Source organism: Pseudophryne corroboree, chromosome 2 (genome assembly GCF_028390025.1).
Source record: "Pseudophryne corroboree isolate aPseCor3 chromosome 2, aPseCor3.hap2, whole genome shotgun sequence".
Lineage (NCBI taxonomy): Eukaryota > Metazoa > Chordata > Amphibia > Anura > Myobatrachidae > Pseudophryne > Pseudophryne corroboree.
This window is the reverse complement of record NC_086445.1, coordinates 271,767,300-271,773,299: the sequence shown is the minus strand read 5'-3', so window position 1 is coordinate 271,773,299 and position 6,000 is coordinate 271,767,300. Positions and strand designations below refer to the sequence as shown.

General features: G+C 50.4%; 1 protein-coding gene across 1 annotated transcript in view; it reads left to right on the top strand.

Moving 5' to 3' along the window:
• Positions 1-1,923: 1,923 nt before the first annotated feature.
• Positions 1,924-6,000, top strand: part of LRRC63 (leucine rich repeat containing 63) — a 168,195-nt gene continuing 164,118 nt past the window's right edge. Inside the window, exon 1 of the mRNA XM_063952812.1 lies at positions 1,924-2,223. The gene's annotated coding sequence lies outside the window, so the exon portion shown is untranslated. The remainder of the gene's footprint in view (positions 2,224-6,000) is intronic.

The following is a 6,000-nucleotide window of genomic DNA, read 5'->3' as shown; positions in this document are numbered from 1 at the left end:
CAATAGTACCCCTTATACACAGTGTGCCATGTTAGATCCCCTTACACGCATTCCCACAGTACAGCAGACCCCCTTATATACATTGCGCCAGGTAGAGCCCCTTATACACATTGCGCCAGGTAGAGCCCCTTATACACACTGCCAGATAGAGCCCCTTATACACACTGTGCCAGGTAGAGCCCCTTATACACACTGCGCCAGGTAGAGCCCCTTATACACAGTGCGCCAGGTAGAGCCCCTTATTATACACACTGTGCCAGGTAGAGCCCCTTAAAACACACTGCACCAGGTAGAGACTCTTATACACACTGCGCCAGGTAGAGCCTCTTAGGAGAGAGAGAGGGAGAGTGTGTGTGTCTCTGTTACTCACCAGCTCTCTAGATGAAGTCACTAGCAGGAAGCGGTTTGCGGACAGCGTCGTGCAGGGACCGGGAAGCATACATCGTGGTGTGGACAGCAGGTTCAAATCAGATGCCCCCCTGTGCAGTGCCTCACCCTCAGGGATGCTCAGCAACATGTACAGCTGGCAGCAGTGGCACACACAGTTCCTGAAGCCGGTGTCTGGCACTGCACCTCACTAAAATCAAGAAACTCTAAACTAGTTGCCAGCAGCCCTTGCTGTCCGCCTCCCGATAGTGACTTTGTCTGGAGAGCTGGTAACACACACACTTTGACTGACAGGAAGTGACTGGCGTTTGTGGGGAGTGGTTGGAAAAAAGCAGGCGGATCATGGCCGTTTTAGGGGAGTGTATATGACGTCAGTTGCAATGGGTTGTGACTAAAAACATGGCACCGGTGTGACTGCATTCTGAGTAGCTCTGGGTCAGCCACAATTGTCAATGGTACTCAATTTTTGGGGGTAATTCCAAGTTGATCGCAGCAGGATTTTTTTTAGCAGTTGGGCAAAACCATGTGCACTGCAGGGGGGGCAGATATAACATGTGCAGAGAGAGTTAGATTTGGGTGTGGTGTGTTCAATCTGCAATCTAATTTGCAGTGTAAAAATAAAGCAGCCAGTATTTACCCTGCACAGAAATAAAATAACCCACCCAAATCTAACTCTTTCTGCACATATTATATCTGCCTCCCTTGCAATGCACATGGGCCCTCATTCCGAGTTGTTCGCTCGGTAATTTTCTTTGCATCGCAGCGATTTTCCGCTAACTGCGCATGCGCAATGTTCGCACTGCGACTGCGCCAAGTAAATTTGCTATGCAGTTAGGTATTTTACTCACGACATTACGAGGTTTTTTCTTCGTTCTGGTGATCGTAATGTGATTGACAGGAAGTGGGTGTTTCTGGGCAGAAACAGGCCGTTTTATGGGAGTGTTTGAAAAAACGCTACCGTTTCTGGGAAAAACGCGGGAGTGGCTGGAGAAACGGAGGAGTGTCTGGGCGAACGCTGGGTGTGTTTGTGACGTCAAACCAGGAACGACAAGCACTGAACTGATCGCACTGGAAGAGTAAGTCTCAAGCTACTCAGAAACTGCACAGAGAAGTCTTTTCGCAATATTGCAAATCTTTCGTTCGCAATTTTGATAAGCTAAGATTCACTCCCAGTAGGCGGCGGCTTAGCGTGTGCAAAGCTGCTAAAAGCAGCTTGCTAGCGAACAACTCGAAATGAGGGCCATGGTTTTGCCCAACTGCTAAAAAAAATCCTGCTGCGATCAACTTGGAATTACCCCCTTTGCATATGCATTGCAAACGTGATTTTGCGATTGTATCAGTTGCCGTCTTATCTTTATGTGCGGCTCTTTAGATGCGATTTTCAGCAGAAGCAGGATTCAAAAATCGATACTTCTGTCAATAGCGATAGAAGCAAAATTACGCCAAGTATACGGCCCCAGTAGACAAGCAGACACACGGTTAGCATACACCCCGGTACCCTCTGTTGTTTCACTTTCTCCATAAAACTTACTTAGAAAAGTTCACCTACGGTACAGTTACACTATGCAGCAGTCACTCTCACACACTGCTGGGACTCGGGGAGTGTGAGGAGTAATGAGCCACGCGAGCAGGGAATCGAGGACAGCAGACTGGAACATTCAACTGCGAGCGGGGCGCTACCTCCTGCGCATGCTCCCTAGGGGGAGAGGAGGGGACCGGCGAAGGTGTCGGCGCGTTGCCTAGGGCCGGTTGCTATGGACTCAGAGCTCTCGGTTCCCAGACATTAGTTCTCACCGGGGAGACAGCGAAGCTGTGGACAGCGCGATGCGGGCGCCGGTGGGTTCTCAGTGTGTGTATTGTCTGCAGGGACCCTGTGGTGGCAGATTACACTGATAATGATGTGTGTGCTGTGTGTGTCTGTGTGTCATATTAATACACCACCCGGACAGAAAGTGCAGCAGCAGCGCAGTGTAACATGCAGTACATGTGTTTGTATCTGCACGTTCTCTGCTGCTGGCGGCGCTTGCTGCCTCTCACGTGTGTTATTCCCAGTATGAATGAAGGAGTGGAGAGAAAGAGATCTTTTTTAAATCAATACTGCTTGTATGGAAATAATTGGGTGTTGAACTTTTGTACCGGATGACCATAAGCACCGTCAAACTTTTACATGTCGACCATAAGCACTGTTGACCTTTTACATGTCGAGCTATTGACCATGTCAACCATTGGTGGTCTACTTTTTCATGGTCGACCTATAGTCTGGATACTGAAATAATGAGCTGCAAATGACGCAGCTCCATAAGGCAATATCGCACAAAAGGTTTTGCAGCTCATTCAGCGGCCCCTAATCTTTTGTGTGTGAGCAGAAACAATATTTCATTTTTTTATATTTTACTTTGTATTTCTCATACGTCATAGAGGATGCTGGGGATGCTTCAAGAACCATGGGGTATAGACGGGATCCGCAGGAGACATGGGCACTTTAAGACTTTAAATGGGTGTGAACTGGCTCCTCCCTCTATGCCCCTCCTCCAGATCCCAGTTAGATTCTGTGCCCAGTGAGACTGGATGCACACTGAGGAGCTCTCCAGAGTTTCTCAGAAAAAATACTTTTTGTTAGGTTTATTTTCAGGGAGGGGTTCAGTATGGTATGCCGGGTTCCCGGCGACCAGCATACCGGCGCCGGGAGCCCGACTGCCGGCTTACCGACAGTGTGGCGAGCGCAAATGAGCCCCTTGCGGGTTTATTTTCAGGGAGGGGTTCAGTATGGTATGCCGGCGGCCGGGCTCCCGGCGACCAGCATACCGGCGCCGGGAGCCCGACTGCCGGCTTACCGACAGTGTGGCGAGCGCAAATGAGCCCCTTGCGGGCTCGCTGCGCTCGCCACGCTACGGGCGCGCCAAGCTATTTTATTCTCCCTCCAGGGGGGTCGTGGACCCCCACGAGGGAGAATAAGTGACGGTATGCCGACTGTCGGGATTCCGGCGCCGGTATACTGTGCGCCGGGATCCCGTCAGTCGGCATACTGAAGACCACCCTCAGGGAGACCTGCTGGCAACAGGCTCCCTGTATTGTGGGACTGAGGAGAGAGAAGCAGACCTACTTCTGTGAGTTTCAGGGCTCTGCTTCTTAGGCTACTGGACACCATTAGCTCCAGAGGGTCTGATCGCTAGGTACGCCTAGATGCTCGTTCCCGGAGCCGCGCCGTCAACCCCCTTGCAGAGCCAGAAGTCAGAAGCCGGGTGAGTAGAAGAAGATCAGAAGACTTCAGTGACGGCAGAAGATTTCAGACGGCTTTTGAGGTACCACGCAGCGGCCGCGCTGCGCGCCATGATCCCACATACAAAACGGCACTGCAGGACGCAGGGGGGGCGCCCTGGGCAGCATGAAACCTCCATAGCGACTGGCACAAGTGTATTCAGTGCCTGGGAACTAAATACAGACCCCCGCCAGTATAAATATGTAAAAATAAGCGGGACTGAAGCGCGCCATTAAGGGGGCGTGGCTTAGCCCTCACAGCTCTGACCAGCGCCATTTTCTCTTCACAGCTGCAGAGACGCTGAGCCTGGCCTCCCACACTACTCTCTACAAGTAACAGGGTGCAAAACGGGGGGGGGGGGGGAGCACAAGTGATTTGGTGCTATTATATTGAATTTAAAAGCGCTAACAGGTCTGGGCAGTATATTACTCGCTTCAGTACCAGGATAGGCGCTGGGTTGTGAGCTGGCAGAACTCCCTCTGTGTTTTTCTAACAGGCTTTGCTGTGGGTCTGTCCCCTATAGCCCCAGTGTGGTTGTGGGTGTCGGTAATGCGTGTGTGAACATGTCTGAGGCTGAATGCTCTTCCCAGGAGGAGGCTGGAGTGGGGACAGAAAAGGCTGTGGGAGTGACCGTGTCGGCACCGCCGACGGCTGATTGGGTAAATATGTTGAGTGTTTGAATGCCAATGTGACTCGGTTGACTAAGAGATTAGATAAATCTGAGTCTAAGAACCAGACATGGAGGAAATCCATGGAGGATGCATTGTCGCAAGCTCAGACCCCTTTGGGGTCACAGAAACGTGCATTTACCCAGATAGCAGATACAGATACCGACACATACTCTGATTCCAGTGTCGACTATAGTGATGCCAGATTGAATCCTAAACTGGCTAAGAGCATTCAGTACATGATTGTGGCGATAAAAGACGTATTACATATCACGGAGGACCCTGCTGTTCCTGATACAAGGGTCTGTATGTTTAAAGGAAAGAAACCTGAGGTAACGTTTCCTCCCTCTCATGAACTGAACGCTCTTTTTGAAAAGACTTGGGAAAATCCTGACAAGCAGGTACAGGTTCCCAAAAGAATTCCAGTGGCATATCCGTTCCCCTCTGGGGACAGGGAAAAGTGGGAGTCAACCCCCACGGTGGACAAAGCTCTATCGCGTCTGTCCAAGAAGGTAGCGCTTCCGTCTCCTGACACGGCAACCCTAAAGGATCCTGCGGATCGTAAGCAGGAAAATGCAGTAAAATCCATTTATGTCACTACAGGTTTCGCTACTCAGGCCTGCCGTTGCTTCGGCATGGGTGAGTAGCGCTATTGAATAGTGGGCAGATAACTTGTCATCTGAGATAGGTACCCTGGACAGGGATAGCGTGCTTTTGACTCTGGGTCATATCAGGGACGCTGCAGCATATTTAAAAGAAGCTGCAAGGGATATTGGCCTTTTGGGATCAAGGGCCAATGCCATGGCAGTCTCGGCTAGGAGAGCATTGTGGATTCATCAATGGAATGCTAATGCTGACTCTAAGAAGACTATGGAGTCTCTACCGTTTAACGGTAGTGTCTTGTTTGGTGATGACCTCACTGACGTGGTATCTACGGCTACCGCGGGTAAGTCATCATTTTTACCTTATGTTCCTGCACAACAAAATAAAACGCCCCACTATCAGATGCAGTCCTTTCGGCCCAATAAATACAAAAAAGGACGAGGGTCCTCCTTCCTTGCTGCGAGAGGAAGAGGAAAGGGAAAGAGGTCACAGGCTGTGGCAAGTTCCCAAGAACAGAAGTCCTCTCTGGTTTCTACCAAATCCACCGCATGACGCTGGGGCTCCTCTGCGGGAGTCCGCACCAGTGGGGGCACGTCTCAAACTCTTCAGTCAGGTCTGGGTTCACTCGGCCCTGGATCCTTGGATATTAGAAATAGTAACCCAAGGGTACAAATTAGAGTTTCCAGACGTGCCCCCTCACTGATTTTTCAAATCGGCCTTGCCAGCTTCTCTTCCCTAAAGGGAGGTAGTATGCACTGCAATACTGAAGCTGTGTCAAAATCAAGTCATTGTCACGGTACCCCCGTCACAACAGGGGGAGGGCTTTTATTCAGGTCTGTTCGTGGTCCCGAAGCCGGATGGCTCAGTCAGACCGATTCCGAACCTAAAATCCCTCAATTTCTTTCTAAAAAAATTCAAATTCAAGATGGAATCTCTCCGAGCAGTGATCTCCAGTCTGGAGGAGGGGGATTTTATGGTGTCGGTCGACATAAAGGATGCCTACTTACACGTCCCCATATATCCTCCACATCAGGCTTACCTGAGGTTTGCTGTTCAGGATTGTCATTACCAATTTCAGACGTT